The sequence below is a fragment of the Pezoporus occidentalis genome, unplaced genomic scaffold (assembly GCF_034315485.1).
Source record: "Pezoporus occidentalis ecotype Australia unplaced genomic scaffold, CSIRO_AGI_Poc_V1 ctg173, whole genome shotgun sequence".
Classification (NCBI taxonomy): domain Eukaryota; kingdom Metazoa; phylum Chordata; class Aves; order Psittaciformes; family Psittacidae; genus Pezoporus; species Pezoporus occidentalis.
In genome coordinates this window covers 909,902-934,444 of record NW_026913565.1, presented here as the reverse complement: position 1 = coordinate 934,444, position 24,543 = coordinate 909,902, and the positions used below count along the sequence as shown (strand labels likewise).

The following is a 24,543-nucleotide window of genomic DNA, read 5'->3' as shown; positions in this document are numbered from 1 at the left end:
TACTGGACCAAGTTTTCCAGTCACTGCTTTAAAAATAAGTCCAAAATCTGAAAGAGATCCAGGGACCAATGTAAGAAGTGGCTAAAAAACATGACTCATATGGAAACACTGTCGTGCTCTGTTTTGGTTTTCTTTCTGAATCAAAGAAGGCTGGAGGGGATCTGGATGGTTTTCACTATAAGAAGTTGTGAAAGACATCAGTATTCAGTCATTCTGTATGTCAAGCAAAATCAAGTCAAGGAATACTGGGCTAACGTGGAAGCAAAGCAGCTCTGCGCTAGACATTAGGAAAATTCCTCATGTATAAACCACACGAAATCACCAAGACAGATTATCTATGCAATTCATGTTACTTAAGAAGGTTCTAAGAACAGGGAAGGAAAACACAATGTAGGAATTCAAGAAGCATATTTGATTTCATTTCAGATCAAGGAAAAAAAAAATCAACCAGGTAATTCCTTAACATCGTTTAAACCCCATGCTTCTGACATCCATGATTTTTTTTTTTTTTTAATTTCTCTGGAAATTATTCGGGGTTGAAATTATTTCATTCCTATGTTTGATCCAGAATTCTTCAGTAAAATTTCAAGTTCATAACATCTGATCCATTTCTTAGAAAAAATGACTGATCAGTATTTTGTCTGTGTCGTTCCATTCTCTCTTCCATCTTATTTCCTGAAACTTCTAAGACTACAGCAGGAGGTTCTTTCTTTTATCACAGATTTATTTCTTCGTGCTAGAAATACAGGCAGAATACCCCAGTTCATGCCTTTATCTCCTATCCCTGCAGTCAACAGTCTCCCAGGTATAATTTCTGAAAGGCAGAGTATATAGTACCTACTCTTTTCTGCCTGTTCATTAGTAAGGTGATATTCTACATCGATAAACCAGATTTTGTATATACAGAAAACTTTCTACTTCAGTCTGCAAAAGTAATCTTTGACTCTCCTTCCTTCATATCATGAATGCCAAAGTATCTTTTGGTCCTCCAATAAACTTCAGTTTATCTAAAACCTATCAAAAAAAAAACCAAAACTCAGAAAAAATACAGTATGTAGATAACTACTTGTTTTATCTTTCAAAGGAGTGTAACATACAGAACCCACATTTCTTTTTTTTGCATGTTATACATATTGTTAGACTGCTTCCTGAGAACCAGAAGGCATTACCCACAGGACTTAAATCATCCTTGCTTCCTTTCCTGCATGCACAAAAATTGCATGGATTTTTTTTTCAGATTATCTTGGCTGGCCAAATATGACAAGAAACATTACACAAGTCCCTGTCAATTAAAATCATGGTAAGAAAATGTGCAACGTAATTAGACATAGGCAAGTCTTGCCCATTTTAAATGAGGAATTGAAAATGTTATCTCCAAGCTGAACGCAGATGTCACAAGAAAAAGAAGAAACCAAAAATCAAATAGTGGGTGATTTCCAGGAGGGTCCATACTGTGCAGAAGAGCCGAGTGTGAAGGGACCAGCGCAGATGTAGAAGTGTTTTCACTGACTGATTTCATGCTTAAGTGGACAGACAAGTGTAAAGCCACAGTACTTCCCACGGCAACTGTAAAAGATGGCATTATATGCTTTTGATGTAAAGCAAAAAATGAAGCAAGACAGCAATGCACAACCATGCATAGTCCAGGGTTTTTCCCTCTAAACAACAAAACCCAATATGTATCTTTTACCCAATACTTCCACCTAGAGCTAGATACCCTGAAGAATACCCTGAGGACTTCTCTAAAGCTTCTTCTTGCCTTCTCTGCAAATTTTAACTACTACAGTTGAATGGTCAACCAATATTTAACTTCTGTTCTTTGCTATTTTGCCTGTCACATTCCACCTTTACATCTTCTCCACTTATTTCACCGCTGAGTTATTATTCCTCTTAAAAATGTCCTACCCTGAATTATTCAATTCACGTGGCCTTTGGTATTTTTCTGATGCTCCATTTTTCTCATCAAAAATTACATATAGTTCTTGTCTTCTAGACTTGATTTTTATCCTTCTATTGATATATTTTTTCAATTGCCCTCATGTTCCTGAATTTCCTGCTTTCTTCCATATTCTTCCCCACTGTTTCTCCACAAAGGACCAATGAAAGCCTACAGGTATTCTCAAGACTTAATTTCCATGCTCTCTGAACAATGAGTGGATATTCACCACAGCAAATACCCCTTAAAAAGCTTTTCCTATTTATTAGAGGAAAGAAGTCTTGTCTGTTCTCAGGATGCTTATATCTTGCTCTTATTTCTCATTTATCAAAGTATAACCAAAAAGTTATAAGGCATGCTTCTTTTTACAGTACATCAATACAGATAGAGATGAAATTAAATATAGCCATGCTCATTACAAACAAATCCCATACAAGTGATAGGAAATCACTGAATTTTCACAATTCTGAACAAATAAAGATCAACCTCTGAAGTTGTTTATGCTTATGTCATCATTTTCCTACACTGCAACTGAAGTTAGAGAGCTGGAACACTGAGTTGTAGTTATGACTTGCATCTGCACAAGAAGCATGCCATTACAATACCTCACCAATTGGGCTTCAAGTAAGTACTCACTCGTGTACTTTGCAATTCCTGTTAAATCTCATTCCCAATAAAACAGCGGATGTTAAGAAAATAAAAAAAAATCTGAAATTAATTTGTGGACCTTCACTATTCTTCTGTCATACACTGCTCATTTCTGTGACAATGAGAAGAATATTCAGTGTCTGAATTACAGTTATTCAGTTACAAAAGTTAATGTAGCATATTAAAGGTGATAAAAGGTGATTGAGCAGATTCTTCTAAAAGGCTAGCATTTGATTTGAGGGGAGGAAATGCTGAGGGGAAAAAAGGAATTAAAACTACAGTGAAACTGTGCAACTATCACCTGTATTATTATTTCAACACATGAGCAAGGAAATCACTGGTTTAAGTCTTTCACAAATACATACTCTACTTCAGGGCAATTCATACATTGGTAGTTCCTTCATTCAAGAACCTTATCTCAGGATTAACAAGCACTTATAGATATCAGAGTTACAGACATTGTAGGTATCTAGATTTTGCAGGCTGCAACAGCCTAAAAATTAATTCATTTTGAACATTCAGAACTCTTCAAAATGTGACTACTTTCCTTTTTCATAGGAAGTTCGCCAACAGATGATCTTTACCCTGATTCTTGCATGAGCTGTATTAACAGAAAGCCTACAATCACTGTTCAAATTTCCAAAATGACTGTTCCAAGTATTGCTTAAATATCTGTAGATCATCAGCACTTAGAAAAGGGCAGGAAAAATACTTCGGTATCATTTTAAAGCTGGATTAACATTATAGTATAATTATTACATTTAAGATTGCAAGTAGCCAGCTTTTTACTCACATTCAGTTAGGTGTATATACGGAAACAACAAGCTAATAACTTCAAAATGTGCATATTCCAATGAGCAGAAGACTGTTAATGACTTCTGTCACGAAGCACAAAAGCATAAACAAGCCATCTGTCCACTAGAAAACTTCTTTAAAAAGAATATTGGAAGGATCATGCAGGAAAACAACCATGGGTTTTGATGTTTCAAACTTCAAAGCGTGTATTTTCTTATGTGATGGCAGTGTGTACGCAGTTCAGACTGAACATTCAGACAGATGCAAACAGAATGTGCGCACAGGATAATCAACAAGGCCACTGTGGCTTTCTGAAAAGCTTGATGTTGCCTTCATACAGTTGCTTAAGCAATAAAATCCTTTCTCCCTCTAATTGCCTACTTGCCTTTCCCAGTATAACTGGCAACATCTCACGCAGTTTGTCGGCTCCTCAAGATAAGTGTAACTATTCTCCTTTCTGTTTTAATGGTCTCCAAATCCTTTCACCTCTTAGGCAGTCTTTCCATTCAGTCCCTTCAGTTCAGCTGGGCAAACCAACTCCTTCTTTGTCAGTCCTCACAACTACTTTTTCTATCCCATCTGTTTCAATAACTTTCTCAGTCATTACCCTGCAATAGTCACAGAATGGTGTGGGTTGGAAGAGACCTTCAAAGGTCTGCAATGAGCAGGGACATCTTCTACTAGATCAGGTTTCCAAAAAAGGAAAATGTTTGTCTCTATTAACTTTGTTTTTCTCAAGCCCAAGCCCACTCCCACCACCCCATTTTCCTCTACACCTCTTACACCTCCCCAGTTCTCTCTACTTTAAGTCTTCAGCCCCTTTTGCAGCCTACTGAAGCTACTGGACTGACCTGTGAGCATGACTCAGCTGTAATGACATTAAATCCTAATAAAGGCTCATGCATTTGACAAGGCAGCCCAAGTTAAACCCTGCTGCTCTGATACATATATACAGCAAACAGTCAACCTGCTTAAAGGTGTGTAGCTAAATAGCAGGTCATGTGAACTCTGAGTGCAGTAATTCATATTTTTGTTCTGCTGCTTTTGGAAAGCTACATTTAGCAAGTTATAAAAAAGATCTCTTCCCTTACTTCTATATCGAGAAAGAATCCTAATTGGCCAAAACCAGTCATAAAAATTTAACCATGTTTCTGAAAACACGAGTGCCAAAGGGTAATGCATTGCTAATGGTTGCCAGTGGAATAAATAGCAGTTCTGACGTCAAAACTTTGTTACACTCCAATAACTGGCTCACTTGGGGTTTCAGGTACAGCAAGTTACATGTGAGTTTTAAATAAAGTTATAAAAATAGAATACATGGTGAACCATATTGTCACTATGCAACCTGAAACCACATGATTTATGTCTAATAAAATGTTAATAAAGGTGAAAGATGGTATAAAAATAGTATTTTCTACCTCCTAATATCCTCTTACTTGTATTTGAGAGGGCAAAACAAGGCAGATATTATTCCTCTTCCATTTTTCAAAACACATGGCCAAAACCAGAGTAAGCAATTCCAGATGAAAGTGACATTTCTTAAACATTTCTAGTACCTTTACCCAAAAGATAGTCTAGTAAAACACAAGTAAAAATCTGCATTACAACAGGTCTTTGATTCCCTCTCTCATGAACACATTGCATTTCCTTGCCTTTCAATTCCCTCTAAAGAGCAACTATTTAGCAAAATACTCTCTTCACATTCAATTTTGTAAAAGATGCAAACCATGGGCCATGCTTGTTTAACAGCTCACAGGCTCAGTGATGCACACACCCAGACGATGGACAGAACTATGGTGCAAATATGGAGTGTGGAGCTTAACACTTGAATCCTTCCAGTTATGCCTACACACAAATAGAGATTTAGCTGTGCAAGCTGTGGCTGCATCCACAGGGAATGGGCAATGCTATTAAAGTAACACACAAGGCTAGAGATAGAAAGACTGAGAGCAGGTTCCCCAAACTGTTATCTGAGGTCCCACATAAATAAAACTACACTATCATGTAGCGATACCAGCATTAGAAATTAATGGTGACACACCAGCACAGGTTGCCCAGAGAAGCTGTGGCTGCTCCACCCCTGAAAGTGTTCAAGGTCAGGTTGAATGAGGCTTGGAGCAACCTGGTCTAGTGGAAGGTGTCCCCGCAGGGGGTTGGAACTGGATAAGCTTTAAGGTCCTTCCAACCCAAACCATTTTATGATTCTATTATACGATTTTATGTTTAAGTATTAGTTATCTTTTCCTTCCTACATCTGATCATACAATCTTGCCAAAATATAAATATAAATGACATTTCCCATTTCGGGACAGCTGAAATCCTGAGGACTTATATAAAAGAGGTCATAGCACATCCAAAAATGAAGCTGAAGAAATATGCAGTTTTACCAAAATTTTACGATCGCTTAATTGAGTACATCCAGCAGCTCACTATTCTAGAGCTGGAACTTGACATGAGATTACAGTGTGAGATACAGCTATGATGATGACTTGGAAGGAGATAAAAGCCATCCAGCAATTAAACCTTCTACCCTGTCACTTGGGTATCAAATGTACATTATCCTGAAGATTGCTAACGAGGAGACTGCAGGTCCCCTAAGCCTCACCCTGAGATTTATCTCTGGAGAGATGCTTTTCAAAGATTGCCACATGGGGTCATCCTTTTTTGGTCAGGTTATAAATCTCTGAAAACTGCTGTCTCCTCATTGCATAGATGGTTTAGTTGGGGCTTACAAAGGGCTTAAACCAGGAGAGGAGGCGAGAGGACTGATCCTCCTTGAGCATACTCCGAATTTGAAGTGGAAAGGGTTTTTCCTGCCATTACTCCTCACAGAGGTCAGGGTCCATGGTGCCACCCACATGGAGCGAGAAGGTTGGTCCTTTTAAGAAGAAACTCCCCTGAGACGGTGGGTGCACCTCCTCCTTCTTCCAGCTTGGGCAGAGCTTGTCAATTGTTCATGTAGTCACTAATAAATCTCTTTCACTTGAACAGCAAGTCTTGTTCATCTCAAATCATTTCTGTCTCAAGCACCTTTTTAAGTATTCCTGGGAGAACAGGCATTATTTCCATTTCAGGGATCAGAATGTGAGCTGATTTAAATATTTGTACCATGTTCTGCCTATCTGAAAATACTCACAAAAATTTCTGTTCACAATTAAAAAATGCACAAGATGTTGGTTCAAAAAAGTATGCAGCCAAAATGAACCCAGTTTGTCTGTGGCCCCTGGTGAATATTTTGTTATCAAGTGTAAGAAACTGAGTTTTAGATGTAGAATATGTGATAATTTAAACACCGGTGATACTAAATAATTAAAAACTGTAATGGTGGTAGCATCTAACACCTGTTCCTTTCAAGAAGCAGCAGGATTAGGACAGCACCAATCCAAAGGAAAAAAAAAGTAACTGGGGAAAAAACCTGCCAAAAGAAATTCTTACCTGTTGATTACCATGAGTACCTAATGTGTGGCAAAAACAAAGCTTACTACATATACTTCAACCTTTTCACTGCTGAGTTGACTACTGCATTTTCTGTACTTGATCCTGAGTGCAAGAAAGGTAGTGGCAGCAAAAACTGTCTGCAAGTACCTTTTAAATAGGAAATTATACCCTATTATATATTGCAAGCATTTTTTTTTTGCAGCCACAGAACAACCCTAATTTTCAAGTAGATTTTTCCCTCCAGTGAGCGGCAGCAAATATTAAAAAGAAAAAAGGAATAAAAAACAACAAACTGCCCTTTCAAAATACAATTCACTGTGAACTGTAAATTTCTTCTCTCGAAATAGGGCAGCTGTTGATCCTTTCAATCAAGGTGAGTGTTTTGTTTGCCATATTCATTTAAATTACAGCACACAACCTTCTAATGTAATTTTGTTTCTGATATTGCAGAAAAAGTTACCTTTTAAACACATTATTGTGTTTAAAAACACAGACCTAGTTTTGTTTGTTTTGCTCTGGTGTCAGGTGCGTTGTCTCCCCCCTCACTATGAGCTCGTGGGCTTGTCTAGGCTGGCAGAAATTCATCTCAAGAGGGAACAAGTGTTTCAGCCATAGGTTTTCATGAAGAACAAACAGCCGGACCATTGACAGGACCATCTAAGACTGAGCTTGCCAGGAGCAATAGTGAAGCAATGCGTATTTCCTGCCTTGACTATATCCGTTTTTATCTGCATCTCTAATCTTATGCTGTATTGGGATTTCTATCTTTTGTCTTCCCACTGGGGAAATACAAGTTTAAATCCTTTCTTATATGACAGAAGCAGCAAAGTATCTCATCACTATGAGTAACACTATAAAATCTTCATTTGTTTATAAGCCATTAAACAATTACCATTAAGAGGGGAGAGGAAAGAGCTCTAGGGCAGAATGTGGGCAGGAACAACACTGATCCCTGCAGCCTTGGTGGCACCCCTCCTTGCCAAGGACTGAGTGGGCAGGTCTACATGGTACACATCCTTCCACTGCCTAACTACTTGCATCTTCTATGTCATCGTGTGATGTCCTCTTGCCATCACCTGATGTAGCCCAGCAAAGCACCTATACTTTCACTGCTTGCAAACAACATGTGGTTCCAGAGTCCAAGTTTGGCAAGTACAATTAATTCTTTCAACTGTGCCAGAGTACTTTCCAATAATACCCAACAAAAGTCTGTAACAACCCAGGACAATCCATAGAAACATAGAATCATAGAATAGTTAGGTTTGGAAAGGACCTTAAGGTCATCTAGTTCCAACCACTCTTCCATGGGCAGGGATTCATTAGTGTAAGGCAAACACAGATCATCCAAAAAATGTATCTAGGTGACTCCATGAATCACACTATAAAACAAAATAAGCATTAGAAAAGTTGACACAACACCAACTTTCCTCTCTCAGCTGCTCCACTTTGGTCCAAGTTCAAGCAAAGACCTTAGGCAATTAGTCCATTTTCAGGTCAACACATAAACTTCAAAATAAGGCAGGTTTATTTTAAATATATTAAATAAGAAAATCTTCCCAGTGCTGTCTGCAGGTGGTGACAAAATTCTGCCTACAACCTGAAGACTTTTTCAACTTTTTCACATGATACATGCTTAGCCTTCTACCAGAACCATGAGAGTTCTTTCACTTAGGAGAGTGGGCTGTCCCACCTATATAACCTGTTTTAAATACAATTAGCAACTATGGTACCATTTGTATGGATAGGAGGCATTCTTCTTATCATTTCCTTTCTATTTAATGGAAGTCAAAATTTAAGTGAACATCATAGGTGCCAATGAAACAAAAAATGCCATCTCTCAGTTCTGAGACCTTCATTTTGCTTTTGAAGTTCTTTACTTTTGTTGACCCCTACAATTATTAGGAATTTTGATTATATCTAAGCAAATTATCCCTAAATAAGGAAAAAACATATATATAACGCCTTTTTAATAAGGCACAGATACTTCACTATGCTATTTTATCACATTATCTTTAAGACAAAAGTCCTTATATCTTACCAAGTACATCCTCCATCAAAAACTCTCTTTTTGGTTCCAGTGTTATTTTTTTTAGGCAAAAGAAAATATCCTTTAAAGAAAAGACTGACCAAGTTTTTGATACATCAACCCATTCTCTCTATTAATGCAGACATTTAATTATCAATGTATTCTAACCTTGCAAGTGAAACAGAATGGATAGGTACAAACCCTCAGATGCATTCTGGAGCCCCAACTTTCAGGGTGGAATAAGAAAAAACACAGTTGTATACTCACAAATATCAGAGCTCTGACAATATACGGAGATAGCAATATATACCAAGCTTATATGCTTGATACCAGCAGCTTGCTGAAGTGGGCTTTTTTTTTCAAATAAGGGGGAAAAAAATAAAAATAGAACCTTTTTGTCTTTAACGACTTCTAATGCTATACAAAGAAAGGGAGAAAGAGATCTGACCCAATTATAAGTAGGATACAGGCAAGACAGTACCAAACCTGAAGGGTAATTTCCCTGATCTCTTGCTTCCTCAACAGGGAGGAAACATTTAAGGAGATGAGATGTAAAAAGATAATATGAAGAGTTTTATAAGATTGTTTCCAAAATTAACCATCCAAGCCAATCCTTGGCTGTCCAGACATCCTATTCCATGTTTTGATGTTTCAGTTTTTATTTCGATTGATCTTTATGTGATGCTCTGAGCAAAAAACATCATTATAATCTTATTTAAATGGTTATAAGGTAATTTATAGTTTCAGCACTTCAGAAGACTTTAAAGGGGGGCGAGGGAGAATGAAGACAGTATCTACAGCAAGCAAAGTGTTCTTAAAATCTAGAAACTTCAGGGAAAACAGTTACTTTTTTCTGCTTTACCGCTTAATGCCAGTACCCAGGCACAAAGAATAATGAACAATTTCTTATAATGTAAACTAGAGGAGAGATCAGATCAGAACTTGGTGAAGAAATGGAGATCCAGTAGCACCTTCTCTCTTTGCACTGTTTTCATGGCTTATACAAAAAGGACAGAAAACTTGGAGCAACAAATTGAAAGATCAAGTTTAAAGAAAACTGAGAAAGGTTAATTCAGATTCAGGTGAAGGAATGAAGTAGCCAGATTCAAAAGACAGAGGTAAGTACTCAGGCAATGAAGGAAAATCTTGATTAGTAAGCTTAATATAAAATTCATCAGTTTTCCACATCCTGCTTTTCTTCTGTAATTGCTTGTGTTGTTGGAAATCTTGATTATACCCTCATTTTCTCAGGAGTAATTTTCTGCTACATGTGAAGAACTCTAGCCGTTCCACCTCTCAGTGGCAACCCTTGGTGTCTTGTGGTTATTGTCAAAGCAACACACACTCCCCAGATAAGTCAAGGCCCTCAAGGTCTGAAAGTCTGATTCAAGTCTGCTAATCTGAGCACTGGGTTTGTGGATAGAATGCTTTCTTAGCAGGCAAGAGGAAAATAAGGAAGATGTTCTTGATTTGTTGAACTTAAGACTCTTGAACAAAAAACATGTTTGACAACAGTATTTATCTTTGGCAAAACAGGCTAAAAAAAGGTATGATTCTGTTTGTGCTGAAAATCAGTTCTGATCATAGTGTAAATTCATTCAGGTTCACTAAAACCATATAAATACACAATAATCACACCACATTTAGTACTCCTTTCCTAACATACAATAAACATGAAGCGCAAGAGTATATGCTTACACAAGTTGATCTCTCAGGGATAAAAACAATGCAACAATGAAAGCTCCTAGAGCCAACTGTTGGAAAGCATTCATTTCATAATCATAAGCTATAGCATAAGAAAAGGCTAGAACAAACCATACAATCAAAACTCCTGTTGACTTCTCTCAAACAGAAACAGGGAGAGCTTATACAGCCAAGAGAAACCCTTTTTACTTCTAGCAGCATTTTGCATAACACTAGGAGAACATAGCTTTATTTTGCTACACATTCATTTCATAAAAATTATTAAACATATTGAAAATAGTATTTAAATGTATTTTTACCAATCACATCACATATCATAATGATCATTCAGAAGATGGTGTGACATCATTATATAAACTGCATATTCTTAGCTCCTAACTGTAGCATGTAAACTTTAATAGACATTTCCAATTTATTTAGTAAACTGCATAACATGTCACATTAACAATTTATTTACCTTCTGTCTGAGACACAAGAACAATTTCAGAAAAAACAATGACTGCAATCAGAGGACATTTAACTGCTGTAGTTTCAGCTTCTTTCCTTCCTTAACTAAAAATGAAACCAAAATGCCTACTGTTTTAACATTCAAATCATACAGTATTGCAGTAGATGTACAATCTTCAAAGTCCTTTAAAATCAAACAGGAAAAAATGTGAAGAAATCACACTAACTTCAGTTTAGTTTAGGGATAACAATAGCTGTCATTTTGACCCACAGATTCTCCAATGTTTAGTTCAAGAATATTAATACATACATATCATTACATTTATCTCCCAAAACTAAGGAAATGCAGCTAGCTTGCAGCACTGTGGATCAAAACTCACATACATGAAATCCCACCTTTATTAAAGGCTGGTGATGGACTTACAAGTTACCTACACTAAGTCTAAACTTTCAGCAGAAAAGACTTAAAGCTTGTAAGAACCTGGAGAAGCAGGGAAGTGAACTCAGAACTGGTTTTGCTGCTTTTCTAGTTCTGTAATATTTGAAGACATAACTTTCTGCTGCAATGACAACCTCCAAAGAGACTTAAGAATAACAGAAAATAAATATATATATACACATGTATTAAGACTGATATCCACTTGAGAGAATGCACTTGAGAAAAAGCCCGACGGCAACATATGATAAATTTAATAATCACTCCTTTAAAGAATAAAATTTAGGTACAATTACAGCAGAAAAAATTATCATTTGAATTGGTTCTTTGTATTCCTAACAATAAACCAAATTGTTATAGTATCAAGTGCAACCAATAAAATAATACTTATTTTGACTTCTATAATTTATTTTCTTTGTTCATTAGAATCAATTGCACCACAGGCTCCTGCTGTTTATTGTCCTGGTCGATTTTAAGCCCTTAGGTGACTTGTTAGCAAATGACTTGGAACTAAAAAGTGACGCAATAAGCTGCGTAAATCCTTATTAATTGTTAACTCACTCTACCTCCAAGCCACCTGCAGTACCTCTTAAAGTTGATTATGGGACAGAAAGACGTCAGAAAGCCAAAGCACTGAGAACATTCTGGTTCTAGTTAAAAGGTCCATTTTTTTTCATATATAGCTCTATTGAGATTGTGATTCAAGCTTAGAACAGTCCAAGAGTTTGACTAAAGCACTTTAGAGATGTGTTAAACCTGTAACAGGTAGTGACTGGATTGAGCATTGCAGCAGGAAAGAAGAAACAAATTATCTTACAGAAGTTTTTTTTCATCAAAAACTGAAGAAAACACCACAAGAACTGCGTCCCTGTTGACTTAGGATATGACCTAAACTGATCAAGATATACTCCACTTTTTCTCTCAGTCATGCAATTCTAAAATCAAGTGTCAATATCCAGTCGCCCTCTTACCTGGCACAGAAAACCTTCCAAGATCACATGCTGCTTGAGAGAGTGGCTTCACTTCTGAATACAGCAGCACTTAATAAGAAGCACTGAACCTTGAATCACAATTCTTTTTCTCCTAATTTTACCATAGGTAGTAAAGAAACAAAGAACCAAGCTGTCATTCACTTGCAATTTTATTTGTACATAGGAACCTTAAAAAATTCACCCCAAAACCCAAAGAAAAACACCTCTCTGAATTTGCTGTATGGAAAAATAAGTCAGTCATAATGATTTGAGGATTTGCTGGCATTTAAGATCACAATACCACTGATAGTTTTTGAAGAACTAGAAGAATGCAGCTGAGTGCAGCTCCACCTCTGACAAGTATAATGCTCTCTGCTGAGTCAGCAAAGTTGTCAATGACACTCCTGAGGTAACCTAATCTTAAGGGTTCTTTTCAGTAAGTGATGTGTTACGATGTGTTATGCATAGTGTTTATCCTCTGCAATGGCTTTCAAAGGTAAAAATATAATCATATTTCTCAAAGGCAATTTAAACTTTTCAGTACTAAGAGTATTAGAAACCACATTCATTATATAAATAGAAAATGGAATTGAACTCTTCATGAAATTTAGCAGAAATGGCCTTCCAGATTTTTAGTATCATACAATCTCCATTCTCACATATTACTGCTTTCCAGGAATCACTAAACTTTCCTGTAAGGAGGAAAAAAAAAAAAAATAGACTACAACAAATGTGGAAGCACATGAAAACTGACAAAGGCTGTATGGCTAGGAAGGAAGAAGGTTCTAGGCCAGTTTCATACAGTGTCAAGGGGAATACTTGTAGTAAACTACACAATACCCATACTAACAAAGATAGGGAACTGATAAAAACCTTTTGGTATCAAAAGAAAGCATCCCAACAATATTTGACTTATGTTTCTCAGCTCCTGAGATGGCCTCAAAGAGGTTTTGGAGGAATGACAGTAAATATTGCAATAACAGCTTGTTCTTCACAGAAGGAATAAATCTTTTTAACATTGACACCCTAGATCCTGGGATCCCGGGTAGCATTCAAGGCCAGGCTGGATGAGGCTTGGAGCAACCTGGTCTAGTGGGAGGTGTCCCTGCTCATGGCAGGGGGTTGGAACTAGATGAGCTTTAAGGTCCCTTCCAAACCAAACCATTTTGTAACTCTGTGATTCTGCAGGCTAAGGCTTCAGGCAAAATTGCTGATGATCCTGCTGGTAAGTGAGGATAACAAGCAGCAGACGAGAACTCCCAGGATTCAGGAACACCTCAGCCTTTTTAGGCAATGGGTAAACAGGAGGCCTTGGGAGGCTCTCCTGATACACAAAGGAACTAAAACTGGGAAGGGATATGTCATGAAGACATGGCAGACTGGAGAACGGCACAGGTTATACTTAGGAATAAATTTCACTGAAAAGGCTGAGTTAATAAAAGACTTTGCCTAAGTATTTACTGGACAAAATCTGCTACGTGCCCACTATCAAAGACAAGGGGGAAACATGCTAAAACCACAGTATAGGGGGACTAAGCAAGATGGTCACATAGAGCAGCTGGACATGTACAAGCTAAGGCATCAGATGACACAGTCAAAAGTGTCAAGACAGATGCCTGACACTATCATGAAGCCACTCCATCAGCTTTAATGGCATCATGGTGAGCAGGTTCCTGATGACTGGAGAAAGGTCAGTGCCATGATAGCTTCAAAACACTGTCAGGAAGGATTGCCCAGAGAACCACAGGATGGGAGAGCTCACCTTAATCAGTGTGGAAATCATACATTAAGTCCTTGTGGAAGCTATTACCCAGCACATGAAGAGCAAGAGAACAGCCAACACAGATATACTGAAGGCAAAACACTCCTGACCAACCTAGTTCCTTTCTAAGACTAACTGGCTCTGTGGCTAACAGGTGAACAGTAGATTTCATTTGATTTCAACACAGCTTTGGATTTTTTTTTTTTTTCTCCTCTATTACTCTGGTAACCAACATGAAAGGCACAAACTGCATGTATGGGCGAAAAGCTGGATTCAAAGGCTATCTGTACAATGGATCAATGTGGGACTTGTACCTGGAAGCCTAACAGGAGAGAAGAGCTTTCTTCCAGAGCAAAAACCCTGCCAGACCTCCCAGGGGAAATGTAATTTTGAGTTGAAAGCCTAAGTAAAGTTCAGTAGTAAAGTGTGAACACTACCTACGTGGCTGCAGAATAAAGGGATAAATGCATGTTTGTATGCTATAACTTTATTACGTATTAGTCTAGTTCTAGTAGTCTTGCTACACTGACTCACTGAGAAGCTTCCAGACTGGCACCCAAATACTGACTTTTCTTTCTGTAGTAAAGAGAGGAGAGGACAATACATTTTTAGTTCTGCATGCTTCTATACCTCCATAATTAATATCTTATTAACTGTGAGAATTAAAATGGAAACGCATCCCTTTGAAAACAAGGAATTCCCCTGATTATATAATGAGATTGAGTTGTTGTTTCTAACCTTGGTAATATAAAGGTTTTTGAGCCATGAAACTATTGCACAGAAAAGGACTACAAAATATTAAAGTTTTTAAAATTATGTAGAATTTAATTTTATTGATATTTCTTACTGCAATATATCTGAATTTATAATAAACTACTTCTCAAGAAAACAGCTATTAAAAAGGACATCAAATTAATATCAAAAGCCTACAGCAGCTCCCTTTTCAGTCCATTTGTTACCTGAAAAATATCCAGAGAAACAGAATTCAAGGTTTACTTCAGACACAATTTTGATGCCCCGTCCATCAGGTATGGCACCATATAAAACAATGGAACAGATGAGACCAAGAATATCAGCATCTTCCATGCCTGCTCCTTATTCTGATAAATTTCTCTCAAACATCAAATATTCTAAATATTTGGGACCAGCAATATGGAAAATCTCTATCATAAGAATGATGTGAGAGGTCTTATCTGGTTTATAGTATGAAGCAAATATTAATAACTCAAAGACTTGTCAAAAGTTTCATGATTGCTCATATAATTTCTCATTATTGCCAGCCACTTTAGTTAATAATATTGCTAATCCATTTGAATGTTGATAGAAAGATTATTTTGAAGGCAAAAAAAATTGGAATGATCCATTTCATTATCAGAAATCAAATTTTTTCACAGCACAGTGTGCCAAAAGGTTGCATTTTAACATTGGGATCATCAAGTGCCAACATCCAATTATTCTGACAAAGGCAGACTGTGGGAAGAGTTGAATTCAGGCAAGTGCACTCTTTGTTCCGCACTTGGGTACTCACATGTTGCTCCACCTTAACCTAGACTATATTGCAGGGAATCAAAATTATTCTGATGCTCCATCAACTGAATGACATTTTTGCCTTGTCTTTTGTGGCAAATCACGCTGTTCTTCAAGAACAGCCAGTAGTCATGAATGAGATGAAAGAGGACGAAATACCACCCTAAACTGATGGAAAATATGATGCAGCACATCTCTTTGGAAAGGGTGGGAAGAATCCAGAAGTGGATTAAGCTGCTCCTGGTAATAGAAAAGCTGGGGGTTTTAACAGGTCTTTGCCCAGTTTCATGGGAAATTATTCCTAGAGTTTCTTTTGAGGGGCAAAGGTACAGGTTTTCAGGTCCCCATAAAATAACTGGAATAAAAAAAAAATAATGGTGCTTCCCCAGAGATAAAGATGCAATGGCTTGGGGGCACTTGTTCGTGTCCTCCATTTTCCTTTCACAGCCTAGCTGGTGGCACAGATCACCTCAAAGATGAATGGCCAATCTAGATATTATCAGGAAGAATTTGGTGCTGTTTTCCTGACTTATATTTAAAAATTTAAGTTTCAGCAGCAACCTCTAACTTCCCATGATCAGTGCGAGACTACAGTAAGCAATACCAGCATTACAGATTGTTTCTGCTGTTGAGACATGGCATATGTGTTATTTCTTATAATGTGTGTGTCAAGACACACACATTAAGACCGCTTACTTTCAACATTTATCAAACATTTGTACCATTCTGTAGTGACAAGGCAACAGGTAACTTCCATTCCAAGTTACAAGTCAAAGGTTTGACATAGAAGTTCTCTGAAATCTCCTAACCTCTTTGCTAATTGAGCAAAGTAAGTTACTGTATTTTTCAGGCATCCAAATACAAAGCCAGCAATTAACTGATTTTTACTTTCAGTTTTTTAAGTAACCTGCACAACACTTGGCACAGCTGAGTCACAAAGGTCAAAATCAAATTAAAATGCAATTAATGTTTATTATTATGACAAGAAAAAAATAGAATTATGTAGTCAAACTCCAAATAATTAATTTTTATGGTCTATGTCAACCACATGCATAATCCTAATGTATGTAAGATAAGTATTTGAAGTACAATAACTCAATCAGAAAAATAACCTGAACTCCAAACAACTTGCATTTACATTTGTGTCTTTCATACTTGAGTGTAAAGCTCAATACTGACATAAACATGTGTTAACATATTTTTGTTTAGTTTCCTGTTTCCTTTTTATCAAATTTGAAGAAATAAAATTAAGAATCCAAAGCCATAAGGTTCTGGTTTAGCTACTTAGTAAACTATATGCTTAGCTTAAATACCACCAAGTCATATACCAACAACTTCTCCTAGTGACAAGCACCTTTTTGACCACATAATTTTATCACCTCCATCCTCCTACGAAATGCTGGAATCTTCTACTCAAAAATTATGACCTATGTACTGATAAAATGAATTTTTGCCTTCATGGTCTGAAACAGGGAGGAGCATTCAACACAGTTTATGTCCTCTCATTTTGCGCAGAGCTCCTCAATGCCTCCTGTTGTATATGTGAACAAAAATGAGCTAAATATACAGCTCTTGACAGATAGCAAGCTAAAATACTAATTGTTGCTGAGGAATATGGACATACCATCTCCACAACAGGACAAAAAGATTTGTAGACAACTAGCTACCAGGTGCAAAAAACTTCAGATGAGAATCTATGTTCACTTCCCCTTCTCTCTCTCATTGAAAAAGCAGAACCTTGAGTTTCACTGTCATGAAAAAATAAAACAAACAAAAACTGAAAGGACTACTCCATCAGTTTGATAGAAAACGGTAACTATATGGTTATAAAACTAACACAAAAGTACCCAAGTTACCTAAACAGCTATAAGAAACTTTCTCATCAGAACCGAGATTGAAAACTGGCTGAAAAGGCAATGTCTCCTCTCTGGATCATGTAAGTTCAAAAATTATTTCAGCATCCTGGTTATTTACTTTAAAAAATGACATTTGTCCCTTTTAGAAAAAGCCTACAACCCAAATTAAGCTTCACAGAAGTGTCCTCAGAAACACTGCATTTAAGAGCTAAAGCATTAAACTTTAAAATGTTCTGCTTATACCACACTGATACAGATGAATTTAAAAAATCCAAAACATGGACATGTCTGAAAATGTCAAATAACCCACATTCAGCTCCACTTCCTCAATTTACACCTACAGGTTTTTTGTCCATTTTAAATTATTTTAGAGGCTTCTCATTCATCTTCATCTACTTAAGAAATAAAGGTCCTCTCACTCTGCAAGGACAGTTAGCATTTCATAGTTTTCCTAGAAATACTGATGAAAACCTGCGATGGAAGAAAACATACATTCAACAGAATGTTTCTTTGTTTCTTGATCACTATCTGTGGTCTAAAATGTGTAGTTTCTCAAGCTAGAAAGTAATTAAACTTCTTGGCCTGTATTGGTGTTATCTAAAGTCGTCTGAGTCAGATACAGGTGTAGATGATCATACTGACTGCCCTGATCTAGCAGCATCTCAAACAGAAAGTAAGAAAAGGAACAAAGGGAAGCAGGAACAACTCAGAGAAGCAGAATCACTTCCTGCGCACTTTGCGTGATGATTCACTCAACAGAAAGTCTGAAGGAAATGACAACGTGATACATGTCTCAATTTAAATTCTATGGACAATATGAACAAATCCAAAACACTATCACATGGCATATAACTCCAGGGGCCACCTTCAGATGCTCACTACCGCCTGCTAGAGACCAGCACTGCACAAATGTACCACTTCCGCACAGTAAGATCAGAAAGTAAATGTATTTTAGAATCCTACTGTGCCTTGGAAAAATCCTAGGCCACCCTCTCATAACAGGTTACTACCTACAGCCTAAAACTGCTCCTATTGAACCTGCCTGAAGCATGAGGCTGGAGTAGATGACATCCTAAGATCCCTTCCAGTGGGAATGATTTTGATAGTGGGAGAAATTGCCTCAGCCAAAACTCCCATCCAAATTGATAAATACCAATTATTCACAAAACTCTAATTTCCACATAATACTGAAATGTAAAATGACTCTCTAATGGTAAAGAAAAAAATCTGGAAGTAGAACGGTTCATTGTTTTAAACCTGATGCTTGCAAACCTTCCTTCAGAGCTTCAAATTGGCCAACACCTAAGATTTTCCTATTAAAATAACATGACATTGCAGGTTCTCTCAAGACCACTCAGATAAAAATGGCAGCAATTTGTTTTCCTAAACCACTAACATAAAACTGACTCATTTGACTGAAAATTACATTAAATCCAGCATTGGCACATGAGATGTTATGTATGAAAACAGACAAAACCCCAGATTTATGACATGACATTGAAAATAATTTTAATAATTATTCTAACTATCAGATCATTTTGCCAAAATAAATATATATAGCATTAAAACGACTAACTGAATCTTGTAAACAGAATGAGTTGATAGACTGATTAGTATTTAATCAGTCTCCAAATGTTTCTATTACTAAATAAAAGCTTTATTGGGAATATCAACATAACCACACACCTTGGAACTAGAGCCATTGTATATACAAAGGCAGTATTTAGGCATAGCTATGTTCTTAAGACACCTTATTTCTTTAATATGTAAATAAGGTGCAGATAAGGACTTCTCTTATGTAAAGAGTATATGAAATTTAAACTTGGAAATAGTCTGTAGCCATCCCACCACAATGCAAGAGCCAGACATATCTTGCTAGTTAAGCAAGAGTCAGGTCAGGACAGCATTTGGCTGCAACTGAGGCAGAAAAAATTAGAGCTCTGAAGTGATTTGATAAATTTATGTATTTAAATTCAGCAGATAGAGTGCTTTTCCTTGTCAGTCAGCCTTAAAATTCTGCTGTGATACAGTGCTAAAAGAATCCTGTGATGGAGAGATAAGAGATGTTGATACTGCATTCATCAGTTCATCAATCCTTAACGTCCTATACCTTAAGCATAAAAATGCTCTGCTCCAGCTTTCCGAATACACATATTAACACGCTCCAGTGAATATAAATGCAATCTTTCTTGCCCTTACTGACTACAATGTAAGTAAGAGCTGTATTCTGGCTTGCCAAGCATACAACAGTTAACAACTCCTGCCACTGGAAGTAAACACTAGTTTTAAGACCCACTGCATGGACAAGATTGGCACTGAGTTTAGGACCCCATTCAGCCTTTCCCATACATAAGGATGCAGTGGCAACTCACACTTTCACACACACGCCCACCCTGCGAGGTGCAGTGTATGAGCTTTTTCACATCTACCTCTGAGGAAAAGAATAAACATGCTGGAAACTGAACCCTATCAAAGGGACACAGTCAAATACCACCATGTCAAACGTGGGCTCAGTACAGCCTGCAGGACAATTTCTTCTAGAAACATTTCTCCCTTACTCCAGGTGACTCACAAACTTGCTTTCCTGCAGACTTCCCCACCACTCATTAAAAAGTAGCATAGGACTCTATATCTGAAAGATATAAATACACTTTCAGCTGAGTAACAGACTACTGAAATTGCAAGGGTAAAATCTTAAGATATTTAGACTAACTGTTGCATTCAATCTCTTCAAGTTTCAGGTTGACACCTGGCTGGCTGCTCAACCACAACAGCCAGATTTGTCATCCTTTTTGGCTTTCTACTAGCAATGTCTTCCCAAACTTACTTCTATTACTGAGTTACACACTTTTTTAAAGAAACATTTGGATTTGTGCACCATTTCTCTTCTATCTCCTATTCTAAGAAGGTACAGGTTTAGTCTACCTCATCTTAGATTATGCTACATTTTGAAGATGCTTAGGTTTTCATGTATCTATGACTAGTTCCGAATGAAATGTGCTCTGTTTAAGCCAAACAAAAGCATTCGGCCCATATGAACAGACATACAGATTGAACAGATGTAAGGTACATGTAAGTCACTCCATTGCAGCTCGCTGATCTAAAATCCCTAATGAAAACAATAACTGGTCTTTCCCAACTGCTTGGCAGAGATGTGTTATTGGTAACTGGGAGTATATGACTGAAATAACAATTCAGAGTACTACCATAGGACTGTTAAGAAAATTAAGAAAACAGTCCAGAAACATTTAGTTCAGCTAATTAACATGGTCAGTTATTTAAGAATGATGCTGAGCTGTATTGGGATTGCATGGCCTAAGAAGGGGGGCTTCTGTGAGACAGGAGGGGTGAGGGGAAGGTGGCTTAAGATTTGGGTTTGTTTCTCACTGTTCTACACTGGTTTAGTTTGGTAATAAATTAAACTAATTTCCCAGAGTTGAGTCTTGTTTGCCCATGACAGTAACTGGTGAATGATCTCTCCCAGTCCTTATCTTAATGTACAAGCCTCTTGTTGAATCTCCTGTCCTCATCCTACTGTGAATGAGAGTGATAGCGCAGCTTTGGTGGGCACTTGGCACACAGAAACATAGAGGGTGAAGAACATTTTAAACAAAGAAACAAAAGCATCTACATATATAACACATGCAGCTAGAATTCACAAGCACTTCAAATATGCTTACTGCAACTGAAAGTAGTTCTGTTTCTCCTAGAACTGGACAAAATGCATTCGTTATATTTTCCCTATAACATACAACACAGAGCTGACAGTTCTATCCCACTTTTCTTGTAAACCTAGTGCAACACTAAAAGCTAAACCCACAAGCAACATTACACCTCAAAATCACTTTAGAACTACAATAAAAAGGTAGTTAAATCACGTAAGAAATTTTAGACTATTCATCCTTATTTTTAGGGCTCACTTTCTTATTCTGCTCAGAGAATTACAAAGAACATACTGTCTCCTCTGTGTAGGCTTTGCATAGGTTTCTCATACTTAAAAGCCTGTAGTGGTATTGGTTAATTGCCATATTTCAGCCACATCTCCAACCTTTCCCTTTCAGTGGGCGTGAAAAGGTTTACTTGTAATATATCTTGCTGCTGACTGAATTTTATCTTGTTCTCCTGGATTCTCAGCAGCAATTCCCAAGTTAAAGGCTTCCCCAGAAAGCACGTCAAAGGATTCCCACCCACACACTGAATATCTAACAAGCCCTGACCCATTTTCTCCTTATTAAAGCAGCACTACATAGTTTAAAAAAATAATAAACAGAGAGCCTAAATGAATGTGAGATTTGCAGTTGGAACTCTGCCCTCTTCAGATTTCAGTTCTGACAAAATCACTACCGAGAAGCAGAGACATTTAAAATACAAACATCAAATGTATTTTCCCTCAGTATTCTCCTTCAGTGACTTATTACTCCAGCTGTCTTTCAGCTAAGCACAAGGAGGACTTAATTTATTAGTTCTGGATATAGAAAAATTCCCTAATTTAGCCATACTTATCTCACCTTCCAACCATATCTTTGGGCATATTTCTACAACTTGAGCTTTAATAATCTTGTAACTCAGTGCCTTGTGATATAGGAGTCTTAAAAAAATGAAGTCTCACAGTGAGTAACAGTTGGAGCTGTAAGATTTTACTACTATTAAAAATGCTACCTAACCAGAAGAAATAATAGCAATTAACACTGAATATTTTGAAGTTTTTTATGTAGGATGGACTACTTCAAATACTACTGCAAAACTCAAAACCTATCATGAAGTTGGTATGCTGAAATTTACTAAGATCCCCAATTAAATGGGTATGATATCCTGTTTTAAGTAGAAACAAAATGGGAACAGAAGATTCAGCTTATGTATGACTTCCAATTTGCCCACTGCAGTCACAATTTCAGACATAGCGGGAATCAGATTTTACTGGTTACAATTGCAGAACAGCCTTTCCCAGCTCTTGTGCCATCAGCTCCAAAGGAAGCGAAGCCCTTCAGCCAGTCAAATAACCTCTCCCAAAACAGGAATGTTGAACAGAAGAGGTAAAAAAAAAAAAAACAAATAATCAACTGGATGAATTCCCTGAGCTTTCAATGCCGATACAAATTTAAATTAAACTGATAAAATCATGATAAAAGATTTCACACAGTGCAGAAAATAGACAATAAACCCCATAATATTAGATCAACCATCTTTAATGAGTACTGAAAGAAAAAAATCCATTTAGAAAAGCTACATGTCTCTTAACAAGTAAATCCTTTATGCTTAAAACTGATCTGTAAGCAAACCCCAGCTTCACGTGTTAAGTTATAAATGATACACTTTTTCTTTCCCCCTTTTAATTAAACCATGTTTTATATAACTGACTTTCCAGGTAAAGCAGATTGATAAGCACATATACCACATATGAACATTCTTTTACCTTAACTTTCAACAGAAGCTATTATGAAAAAGATACATTTTTCTTCTGAAAAAAGGCCCACCTGTTCTTTTCAATAGGAAAGTTGGGAGATGAGTGAAAACACCAAAACAAGACAGACTACTCTTTATCTTACAATAGTACTCAAGTGATATGTGTTCATCTTTCAGTGATGAAGACTTTTCACTAACAACACTATGTTATCTAATAATCTGCTTCATTCTAATGATAACTTGTGACTGTAGAGGCAGACAACACAAAGTCTGGAGTCCAAGTAACCAAGTTTATATGATTTTACAACCAAAAAGAGGAACCAGGAGACCTCCTTTGTTTATAAAGCCATAGTAACTTACATCAACTGCAATACTATATTGATTAAAGCTCATCTTTTCCCAAACATACGCAAGCAGAAAATTAACAATGGCAGCCACTGCAGAACAGTATCAAGCCTGTAAAATCTCTTCATCTACTTAGAAAACAAACTTGCTTAACACCCAGGTTTGCATAGGATACTTTAAAGATAAATACATGTTGAGTTAGAGGACTCTTCACTGTCTTACATTGTGTGAATGGTTCTGAAAACTTCCGTTAAGTATAAGATTAGCTTCAATTTGAACAACAGTTTTTTGGTTTGGTTTTGGGGTGTTTTGTTTTTTTTTGCTATGACACAAGAACAGAAGACTCTACAACTCCCATGACATCCAGCAGAATGTGTTTGCAGGCTTAGTTTAAAATAAAATGGATTTTCCTTGACAATTATTCTCTCAACAAGATCATTCCCTGGAGAAATAACAGTTGAGATTGGAATTCCAAAAATTTACAAACATACACTGCATGTCACTTCAGCCCGCAGAGAACTGGAAATTTTGAGAAATATATTTAAGTGTCTTACTGAGTAGGATAACTAGAAACTGAGCTTGATTTCTTCTCACATGCTTACATTTTTCCCACTGGGCCTCTGACACTGGCACTTGAAGAAGGGAATGCACACTTTAGAGTTTTCTTTTAGGAAGGGTAAGAAATACCTTCTGCATTGCTTGAAGAGTACTGCTACCTCAGAATTTCTTTTTACGTGGGAAAAAAAAAAAGGATTAAAGAATCATGTGTTTCTCTATCCACCTCTACAAGTTTTATTCTTACTGGAAAGATTTGGTTTTCCTTATGTAAATGCTCTTTGAAATAAATAATCATAGAACCAGACACTGTTTTGGGTTGGAAGGGACCTTAAAGCTCATCCAGTTCCAACACCTTCCACTAGACCAGGTTGCTTCAAGCCCCGTCCAACCTGGCCTTGAACACTGCCAGGGATGAGGCAGCCATGGCTTCTCCAGGCAACAATGTTTTTCTGGGCAATGTTTTCAACCTGACAGTTTAAATTTCTTTAAGTATTATTTCATATTATTTAATTTTATATCTATATATTTCTACTTTCTGGTCAAATCTGAAGAAGCAGTTTCTCAAAGTTCATATTCTATTTTACATATTGCACATTTCTGCATGAATGTTCTCTGACTGGGCTGTTTCTTGAATAAAGGAACTTGTTTGACTAGAGAAAACTAAAAATTTGCGTTTAGCAATTGTTCATTT

At 36.9% G+C, this 24,543-nt stretch overlaps 1 protein-coding gene across 3 annotated transcripts in view; it reads right to left on the bottom strand.

Annotated features, from left to right (window-relative positions):
- METTL15 (methyltransferase 15, mitochondrial 12S rRNA N4-cytidine) overlaps window positions 1-24,543 on the bottom strand; it is a 90,537-nt gene that overhangs the window by 23,493 nt on the left and 42,501 nt on the right. The window lies entirely within an intron of this gene.